Source organism: Chenopodium album, chromosome 17 (assembly GCF_948465745.1).
Source record: "Chenopodium album chromosome 17, dcCheAlbu1.1, whole genome shotgun sequence".
NCBI lineage: Eukaryota > Viridiplantae > Streptophyta > Magnoliopsida > Caryophyllales > Amaranthaceae > Chenopodium > Chenopodium album.
Genome location: NC_137850.1, coordinates 1,848,637 through 1,859,758, shown reverse-complemented (window position 1 = coordinate 1,859,758; position 11,122 = coordinate 1,848,637). Strand labels below are relative to the sequence as shown.

Below are 11,122 nucleotides of genomic sequence, written 5' to 3'. Positions count from 1 at the left end.
AAACTACCTACCCTACAATTAGCTTATTGGTCATTTCATATACTCTAACACCTTTAAGCTATCAGCTATTTACCAAACACTTTTATATAATCAGTTAATACAATAAGTTAGTCAAATCAGTTGATAAAATCAGCTAGTCAAAATCAGCTAACTCAATCAGCTTCAGCTTTCAGCTTTCAGCTTTCTCCAAAACAGGGCCAATGTCTTTTATCAACTGATTAGTTTGAATTCATATATAAAGATGATGCTTTTACAAGATAATTAGTTGTAAATATTAAGCCTTAAACTTTATTCCTTACCGAAGCTAAACTTCCTCTTAAGGTATACTTTAAAGTTGTTAAATTTATTTAATTCAATGTCGTATGTATACTTCGTATACTAATCCAATGTTCTTGTATAACCTGTAAGTCTGTATTCTGCTGATATTATCTTTGCAGGACTGTAAGCTTAACATCAGCAATATCGATCTTATAATCGATTATTGATTGAAAGCTGACCAAATGGAGCGCGAAGATGCAGTAGTTGATCGTGAGGAAGAGGTTATGGCTCCTCTCTTGGCCGTTGTCTCTGTGGATGATATAGTAGAGAAAAGTCTAGGACGTTTAAACTGGATACAAATCATGCAAGCGATCCTAGCATCTCTACCGCCTTTCTTTGACAGCCAGCAAACGTACATGAGTAACTTCGCTCATGTTCAACCAAATTGGCACTGCACAAATACTTATAACAATGCTTCTTGTATCTCAAATAAGTCTAACATATGTAGCCTTTCGAGGAACGAGTGGGGTTGGGATACAGACAATGTGCACACTTCGATCATATCAGAGTGGGATCTCGAGTGTGCTAGCTCCTTGATCACCGGCCTCCCAACGACTTGTTACTTTGTAGGATGTCTAATTGGTGGGTTGTTGTTAGCTACTCTTGGTGATTCATCGCTTGGGCGAAAGAACCTTCTTTGCATTTCATCTTTGGTAATGTCCTTAGCAGCACTTGCCTCTGCATTTTCTCCCAACATTTGGGTGTATTCTGTTTTTCGATTCTTGAGTGGGGCGGGTCGTGCTCCTCTTGCAATCTGTGCATTGGTTTTGTTGACGGAAAGAGTTGGGAAAAGATGGCGGTCACAAGTAGCTATGGTAGGATTCATCCATTTTTCACTAGGAATATTGGCATTGACTGGTATTGCCTACTTAAATCGCGGTTCTTCTTGGAGAACTCTGTATTTATGGACTTCAATTCCCGGAATTTTGTGTTCCATTTTGTGTTATTTCTTTCTTTTTGAGTCCCCTAGATGGTTGTTCATGCAAGAACGATCCATCAAATCCATTGCCATCTTATGAAAACTAGGATCTATAGGTCCAACTGGTCACGATTACATGACCTTGCTCATGACCAAACTCGACACACAACCAAACGTTACTAGAATTAGTACTAGTACATTTGCAGCCCTTAAGATTCTAGTTAAGAAACGATGGGCTGTACAACGATTGTTAGCGTCTATGCTCTTAGCATTTGGCATCGGTCTTATGTACTTTGGCATGTTTTTAGGTGTTGGTAACTTCGGGTTTAACATCTACTTAACCTCGACGTTCAGTGCATTATTGTCCTTGGCCTCGTATCTACTCACTTTCCTGTTTTGGATCCAAAGATGCAACAGACGGACCTCGTTGCTCGGGTTTTGTGCAATTAGCGGAGTAACAAGCATACTTTTCTGTATAGTACGCAAAAATAAAGGTGATCATGATTTTCATGAAGGTATATATGTTGGACTAGAACTAGTGTCACTATTTTGTGCCTGTATGGCGTACAACCTCGTGTTGATGTATACGGTAGAGCTTTTTCCTACTTGTGTAAGAAACTCGGCCTCATCACTAGTAAGGCAGGCGATGATCCTTGGCTCGGTTTTCGACCCCGTGTTGATTCTCCTAGGGAGGCAAAATATGGTTTATAGTTACGGGGTGTTCGGAGTTACAGTGCTTCTTTGTGGGTTCTTAGTTCTTTGCTTGCCTGAAACAAGAGGCAAGGCCCTTTGTGATACAATGGAGGAACAAGAGTTTATGGATAACAACTGTATCAAGTCTATAATTTGGTTTGAATTGATTTTTGAGTATTTCATTCATGTATTTTCTCAATTACTAGTATACATATATATATATATATACATATATATATATATATATATATATATATATATATGTATATATATATATATATATGTGTATATATATATATATATATATATATATATATATATGTATATATATATATATATATATATATATATATATATATATATATGCTTGCAACCTACATATACATTGTAAGTTGAATTGGATACTACGAACCAAGTACTAGTTTTTGTTCTACTTGTCTATCTTATTCAGATCATTTGATCAAAGTTTGACTAAAATTTGTGATTTATATAACAGGAAAAAAAATATAATTTTTTGTGATTTTCTTCAAATCACTCAACATCTTTGACACAAACAATATTTCAGTCATAAACTCATAATAGAGCTTAATTGTGAGTCAGACCCACCCTTCACCAACCAAACGCTCCCTAACGTCATAGGTTACTTTTCTAAAACGCTCCTTCACATGTGAGACACTTTTAATACCAAATTCAAAGGAGACTCCATCCCATAAATATATAACAATGGTAGGAGTAATTCATTAGTCTTATAAAATTTTTTAACTCTTTCTTCTTTTATAATGTGGAACACTCAACTCTCCGAGATGAAGCAACTTGTAGTCAAACTTTAACAATTTGAAGATCTCTAGCCTAACATCCAACCTATTTGATACTTGTCTCAGACCAAATATGATTAAATTTCTTGAATCCAATATTCAAAACAAAAAATAAACCCTATTTAACGTAAACCGATACGATACCAATTGGTTGTTGGTGTAGTGGTGCTTGAGATTACACATGGTAGGGAAGACCCGTATTCGATCCCCTACAACAACAATTGAGAGGGGACTGAAAGCTAACCACCCAAAACTGATCTCCGAATCCGAATTAGCCCAAAGGGTAAATCGGGTGAAACACCAAAAAAATAAACCGATACGGTCTAATTCAACTCAATCGATTTTCTTTGTCTAACTTCAAACTAAATTTTCATACATAAGTCGTTACCATTTCTTAGTTGTTGACTTGTTTCTAGGTACAATTAGAGCAATACGAATTAAACTTTTTTTTTTCTTTTTTGTAAGGAGAAAGACCTTGATCGTACCTCAACCCTTACGGTTTTTTTGGTCCGATATCTACGGGTTAGATACTTTGAGAGTGAGTGTATTAAACTATTAAAGGATATATTTTTAATCATTTGTGCGTATGAGTGTAGAGCAAATAATATCTACAATTGAACAACAAAAATAACTTATAGTCACATTGGAAGTTTAGTTTAGGTATGAATCAGGTCAAGTCATATCAAGTTTGGATCCTAGTTTCCTATACAATTCAAGTGTGTCATACACTGATGTACATTAAACGTATAATCTCATATTCGTATCTATTCAAGTCACTTCGGGTTAAGTCGATCGGATTATTTTCAAATCACAATGGACCATCCAAGTACTCTATTTTGCCAAATATGCCAAGTAATTTGAGGCCCAATATATAACACACATTTTCCACAACAATATGGATCATTTTGATTTCTGCAATTCTACATTTGCTTCAAGTTTAGAGAGAGAAAGAGAGCAAATTTAAGAGAGAGAAAACATGGGAGGTGGACATGGAGGTCATGGAACAACCTACAAGGGGATGACCCTTCACGCTCCCAAACGATGGCATTCCGTCACCGGCAAGGGCATGTGCGCCATTATGTGGTAATCTTTCTCTCTCCTCCATTTTTTCATGATTCAATTTTATTCTAATTAAAACCCTAATTGATGCGAACAAAATGTTCATGTATTTTCCTTTCTTCATTTAATGGACGGTTTAATTAAGTTGTTTGATTACTGATCGGTTTCACATTTTTGATTTTTTTTATTTTTTTTATTTTTTTATGTGAGTTTTGCATTTTCTGGGAATTTTAGATATTGGGGGATTGATGTGATTTCGATCGTGCAATAGATTAGGGTTTGTGATCGGAAAGTTTGAGGCTTTGATGTTTTGTGTTTATTTTTTATTAGATGTTAGTTGTTGGTAATCTTGGTACCCAATGTAAGAGTGATTAGGAATTTAGGATTATGGAATTTGTAATTGATTTGGGCAGGTACTTTGATACTCGTATGATTCTGGAACTGATCAGTGTAGAATCTCGCTCGAAGATGCCTTGTGTGGAATGTCGCTCGAAGAGGATTAGTGTAGAATCTCGCTCGAAGATGAGTTATTGCCCTTGTTGGATTATACTGGAACTGAGAAACTTATTTATTGCTATACTTAAGTAGCTAGTTTAGTTAAAGTTGGGTGAGAGGCTCTCTTAATAATCTTTGCCGGCATTGCCGTATAGACCTGCTGCCTGATTACACTTGAGTATTTTGAGTAGGACCAATATCCTGGATTTTGCTGTCTTTGCCTGAGTGCTCATTGCTGCACCTGTTATAAACCTTGGGTAACACAATCCACAAAGAGCTGAGCAGAAAATTTTGCATCCTAGCTTTTCTTTGAATCAAATTTTTAGTATTATGTGCGCATTTGCTCAAGGATTTTGTAAATAGAAATAATTTAGGAAATTGAGACGATTGAGATGGTTATTGGTTTGCTGCATAGTGAAACATAGGTAGAACCTCATTGCTTGTCATGTGAAGCCCAACAAGCTCATTTCCTCCCACCCCCTTTAGCTATTTTCTTGCTCCAAGCCTCCAACTTTTGTTTGACAAATATTATAATGTTCAAGTCAGTTGGTAGTTATATCTGTGAGATACAGAAATAGCATGGGCGAATAACATAAACTCTCCATGGAGTTCAATGCAAGATTCTCATGTCAACCTTTCTGCATAATTCTGGTAATTTGCATGAAATTATTGTAATCTGCATAAATATTTTTCTCTAGGAGTCCAGGGTGCTATAACCGGAAATAATTTTGAACAAAATATGACAAGGAAGATGATCAGCTGTATAGTAAAATGTAGGTAAACTGTAGAACCCAATCACTTAGCCCAACATGCTCATTTCCCCCCACCCCTGCAGTAAGTAGAAGAAGAAGAGCCTGCATATTTAAAAAGGAAATGCTGGTATTCTCTTTGTGTAGCCATGCTCTTGACATTTTGAAGTTTTTGATGATATATCTGTTAGCCCTGGTCCTTTTTCATGACCTAAAGTCATCATTTATCAAGGACCTTATCTTTTCCTTGTTGATTGAGGAAATAGTTGGAATTGACTGCTATTAATCTTTTTTGGAGAAAAGGATGTGTATTTCAATTTATCTGGTTCTAAATTTATCTTTCAGGCTGAAGTTTCGAATAGTGACTTTTAATCGTGTGATACTTGGGTTCATATAATGGTCAAGTTTTGTAAAACAGAAGGCAGACTGGTTTTTGATAGTTGATGCATGAAAAATTTTAAGTTAATTGCTGCTTCAACACAATCTAGAAGTTGAGGAGTGAGGACAGTTGAATGAGAGTTGTGAGCTTGTGACATTTAACTTGAGAAACTTTTGTACAATTAATGGTCAACTTAGTAATTAACTTCAAGTATTTCTCATGAGTATCTTTTTGTATATGGGTGACACTACCAAGTGTATCATCAGGGTGTGCCTTCTTTCTCTCTCCTCCATATTCTGCTACTGCAAATTCCTCGAGTTAACCGTCACTTTTTAAATTTTCTAGGGGGATCCTGCAAACCTATGATGTCCTAACATAATTGTCCATGACTGTTCAATTTTCTGAAATTATATTTGGCAGTGTAAAGAGTTATATATGTCATTTCTTAGTCTTCTAGTTTTGCACTCTAGAGATGGTACCAATTGTCATTTTCTTTGTTTGACTTGGTTGCACTCTTTTTGATCAATTCTAATTATATACTTGGGTGCATATGCTTTTGATATCTGCTTGGATAACGTTTAAATATTTGTTTGAAAGAAATTTTTGATTTATTCGACACCAATGCGCTTAAAATGTCTAACCTTGGTCCATTAGTTGTTTCCCAGACAATTAAAATTTCTCTAAAAAGCTAAGATATTCAAATTTTCAGGTTTTGGGTTCTTTACAGAGCTAGGCAAGATGGTCCAGTTGTATTGGTGAGCTCCATTTCAACCGTTTCTTTATCATGGAGCTGAATTTCCCTCCTTAAGGTGCTTTTCAAAGCTTTCTTTACTTGCTATGAAACTGATGTCTTGTGCACTTGTTTTAGGGTTGGAGACATCCCTGGGATGGGCATGATGGTCATGGACATGGAGATGGACATTAGACAGATTTCTGGTATTTCATTAAACCTTGTGATTTCATATGGTGATTTGATATGTTAGATTACATGATTTAAAATTTTAATTTGAAAGACCAGTAGTTATATTATCAGAATTAGCATCAATTGTGATTGAGTAATTATAATTTACAACTATTATTGTATCTTAGAATTTCCATCCAACTAATTTTTCCTCTTATTAAATCATTGTATTTTGAACCAGACTTGTGAAATTAAATAATACAAGTAGTAGATGATAACACACCTTTTCAATAGCTAGCTCACTAAAACTATACAACTAGTTACTCCCTCCGTCCCAAGATTCCCCCATTTTCCAGTTTGATTTATGAAGCACATATTGTATACTCCTATTGTTGTATTCTATCCACACCATATTAGGAGGTGAATTGGGGAAAGGTTGAAATTGCAGATTTTAGAACCCGTCGTCTTCTTCTACTCAGCCTTATTGCTGGATGTTGTGCTCTATTTATTTCTAACTATGATCTAGTATTAGCTGATTTAGAAATGAAACCAGTATGCTGCACTGCTGATTTTGTGGGGTGAATTTAGAAATTAGTAAGCTGCCCATAGATCATGAAATTAAGTACTTGAGATACCAAATTTTTGTAGTAGCTTAAGGATCCACATATACAGAAGTGAAGGTGTGCCTTTTTTCGTCTGTAGGAAATGAATCTCACCTGCTTCTCGTATTTGTTTGATTTCAGGCAGCTAAGTTAAGATCTTGAGCTGAATGGTGAAAAGATTTGCTGTTTGACCTTACTGTGAATGCAACATCAAACCTCTGAGTAATTTCTGTTCAATAATGTAATCTTGATATTTGCTGCATTATCGTATTACAATCTGGTGTCGCAGTTTTTAATTAAGTTTTGGCAGCATGTTTGGTTTATTTTTGATATGTATGGTTTATACTGTATGAGGACGAAACACTGCTTTCAATCAATTGCATGTTTTCCAGGGTTGATTATCTAGCAAGTAAATCAGGACCTGGCTTCTGAAGTATTCAATGTCTTCCATCTTTTGCCATGTGTTTGGATTTGATAGTCGAAGGGTTTGGCACATACGCCATTCCTTTTTTGTATGTGTTCAAATCCTTTTCTGTAGCCATGCTGAATCCAACCACCTAGCCACTGAATAGTTCCTTTTCACCCTTGTTATAGTCACCACCACCTTCAACATCTCTTTCCGGCCACTTGTAGACACCAAAAAAGTAGGCAGGCCTCATGTAAGATGTTGCGAAACTTGTGAAAAACTTTGCGGATTTTTAAGAGATTAAAACAAGTAGAGAATAACGATAAGAGAGATTCAACGAGAAAACATTACTCGTAGTAAACATTAGATATGATACTGTTACAACAGGGACTCACTGAAGTTCATACCCCAAACCTGATATGAGAATTCACTCAAATTTGTGATCAAATTCCTATCAAAAGTGTTCACTCTAACCCTTGTCCAACTCTTGATTTATTATGTTTTTTTCTTAAATAGGAAGATGAGGTTCATTTTCTTTCAAGAATAAGACTTAACTTATCAGATACGGTCCATACGGAGTAAAAGAAAAGAAGAAAATTTTGTTGTTGAGACTAGACATGGATCAATTTCCTGACAATGTCCATAAGATGCTTCAACAAGGGTACACGATTTGCAGCTCTATTCGCTTCTCAGGTGAATCTTCTAAGGGCAATTAGCTTATCCCTATATTATAGTAACAAAAACAAGGTTTATCACTTTTAGTAAAGTTCCGTTCACTTCACCTTATTTTTGATGAACTGAAATTATTTTTACTGAAACAAAATCATATATGCTGAACTTAAATTATTTTTACTGAACTGAAATTAATTTTACTAAACTGAAATTATTTTTACTGATTTTCTATTATAATTCTTCTTTAAGAAAACTGAATTTTACTGAATTGAACTTATTTTTACTCAACTGAAATTATTTTTACTGACTGAAATGATTTTTACTGAATTGAAATTATTTTTACTTAATATTATTTTTTTTAAGGTGAAGTGAACATGGCCTTAATGTAGGTTTAAAGTTAAAATAAGGGGATAGTAATAACACCATTACAAAGAGGAATAACCACCAATCAATTGGCTATTGGTTGTTGGTGCAGTGGTAATTGGGACTATACTTATGGGCTGTTTGATTTGATCATTTGGAATGAAGTTAGAATCCATTCCACTTAAATTTTTTGTTTGGTTGAGGTTTTTAAATGGAATCTCATATCCAAATGATTCTAACTCCCCCCATTCTCACCTCTTCCCCTAAGATTCACAATTCATTCTATTAATGAAGGATAAAATTCATACCAACAATAAAACCAAACCACTTAGGACTAGTATGGGTTTTAGAAATCATATCTCTCAAGTATGAGATTCCATATCAATCCATTCCAACTTGATGAACCAAACACCCCATAGTAGAGAGGATTGCATATTTAATTCCCCGCAACAACAATTGAGAGGAGATTGGAATCTAACCATCAAAAACTAATCCTCTAATTCGGATTAGCCCAAAGGGTAAACCGAGTGGAGCAAAAAATAAATAAATAAATAAATAATATAAAATAAGGAATAGCCTCTCCTGGGTATATACTTCGAACATCATATATGTCAAGACTCAAGATTAAAAAGCCTAATTCTAATGAGTGCATGGATGTAATAATATCGAATGACTATGTTTGCTAATGGAAAATTATTGTACTACATTAAATAAATGAGCCATCAAAGTTTTAGGGGGCGTTTGGCTCGCAAACTGGTATAGGGTTGGAGTTGGAATGAAATCATAGTGGTATGGGTTTGAAACTTGATTCTTAATACCATATGTTTGGTATGATTATGAAATACAATTTTTTTGTTTTATTTGATACCTAAAAGTATGAAAATGAGTCAAATCCACCTCCCCCCCAAGATTTCTAAACCCCATACCTTGGGGGTTTGAGGTATGAGTTTAAAACTCTTAAATTCATAAAACAAATATTAGGTATGGGTTTAAACCATTTTAAACCAATATAAGATATGAGTTTAAACCATTTTAAACAAATATAAGGTATGGGTTTAAACCATTTTAAACTCATACCTTATACTTTAAGTATGTGAACCAAACTCCCCCTTATTTCAAAAGTAGGAGGAAAAAACCAATTACCACATAGAGAGTTATACTCTTTCAAAGCCATCAAAGGTTTTATACACATTTTGTAAAAAAAAGGTTTCATAGACATATTCGGGATTGGACTGTCCAAATTTCCAAAAAGTACGCCTTGTTGAACATGGAAGTGACATACTACGTATACTACCTAGTAAAACTAGTGAAAATTGGTTTACCACTATGTGTAAATTTAAGAACATTAGGCCTACCACTATGTGTAAATTTATGAACATTAGACCCTGTTTTTTTGAGCTTATGGGTTGGACAGAGTAGAATAGGGCACAACAGATCAAAGCAAGTTTCAGCAGAGCAGATTGCAGCTGAGCAGAGCATATTATTATTATTATTATTATTATTATTATTATTATTATTATTATTATTATTATTATTATTATTATTATTATTATTATTATTATTATTATTATTATTATTATTATTATTATTATTATTATTATTATTATTATTATTATTATTATTATAAAAATAACAAAAACTTACAAAGTTAATCAATTTACAAGAAATTGGTGGGGAGCCGAGATACAATCTGGGCCCCCACCAATCTAGCTATAACGAACCCGATCATGTTGAAAATGTGAGCAGTTGCACGAGCACCAATATCCCGAGTCTTAGCGAACGCCTAAACCCGCTTCAGCAATGTTATAACATCCTTCTCTAATTCTCCCAACGAAGAAAAGGAGAAAGATAGAAAACCATAGCCAATAGCCCTGCAACGCGCCCCATACTTGTTCCGTTTCCGTTGAGCCACAACCGACACAACTCGACCAGGAACGAAGTTAGACAACCTAGATTGTGTTAAAGGAGAAGACCCCGTCAAATCAACACATACATTAAGGCCTCTGTCCCTGCAATAAAGCAATACATTTGCTGGTTGAAGAGCCCCGTCTAGGGATGGCAACGGATCGGATCTAGACCGGGTCTGGATGGACCCGGATCCAGATCCGTTTTTCTAGCTTGGATCCAGATCCGACCCGGATCCACCGGGTCTGAAAAATGAAGATCCAGATCCAACGGGTCCACCGGGTCCGGATCAGGGTCTAAAACGGGTCCAATACGTTTTGCCTAATTTTTTACAATAAATATAGTGTTTGGGTCAAAAATCTTCTACCGGAGGTTTATTAAGTTCAACCTAAATTAAAGTTATATAACTAATCTAAAAATACAAAGCAATCAACTTATACACTTGTCTTTTGGACACAAAAATTATAAACAATGAAAAAGTACGATGTTACAAATGAGCAAGCAAAAAACAACGATAATGTATCCGATGTGAGCATCAAAAATCCATCTTTTAAAAGGGCTAATCTTCATCACTAACATCATAAACATGTTTAATAAAGAAACAAATAATTTTAGTTTTTTTTAAAAGGAAAATTATAAAACGGGTAAACGGATCTGGGTCCGGGTCTGGGGGTTGGACCCGGATCCAGATCCGTTTTTTTCAACAGGACCCGGATCCGACCCGAATCCATCGGGTCCAAAATTTGAAGACCCGTATCCGTGGAAAACGGATCTGGATCCACGGATCCGGGTCGGGTCCAGATCCGCTGCCATCCCTAGCCCCGTCATTCCCTCCGGTCAACCCAG

General features: G+C 35.3%; 1 pseudogene; it reads left to right on the top strand.

The window, feature by feature from the left end:
- The first annotated feature begins 500 nt into the window (after window positions 1–500).
- Window positions 501–6,910, top strand: LOC145590210 (organic cation/carnitine transporter 2 pseudogene; annotated as a pseudogene).
- Window positions 6,911–11,122: the final 4,212 nt, after the last annotated feature.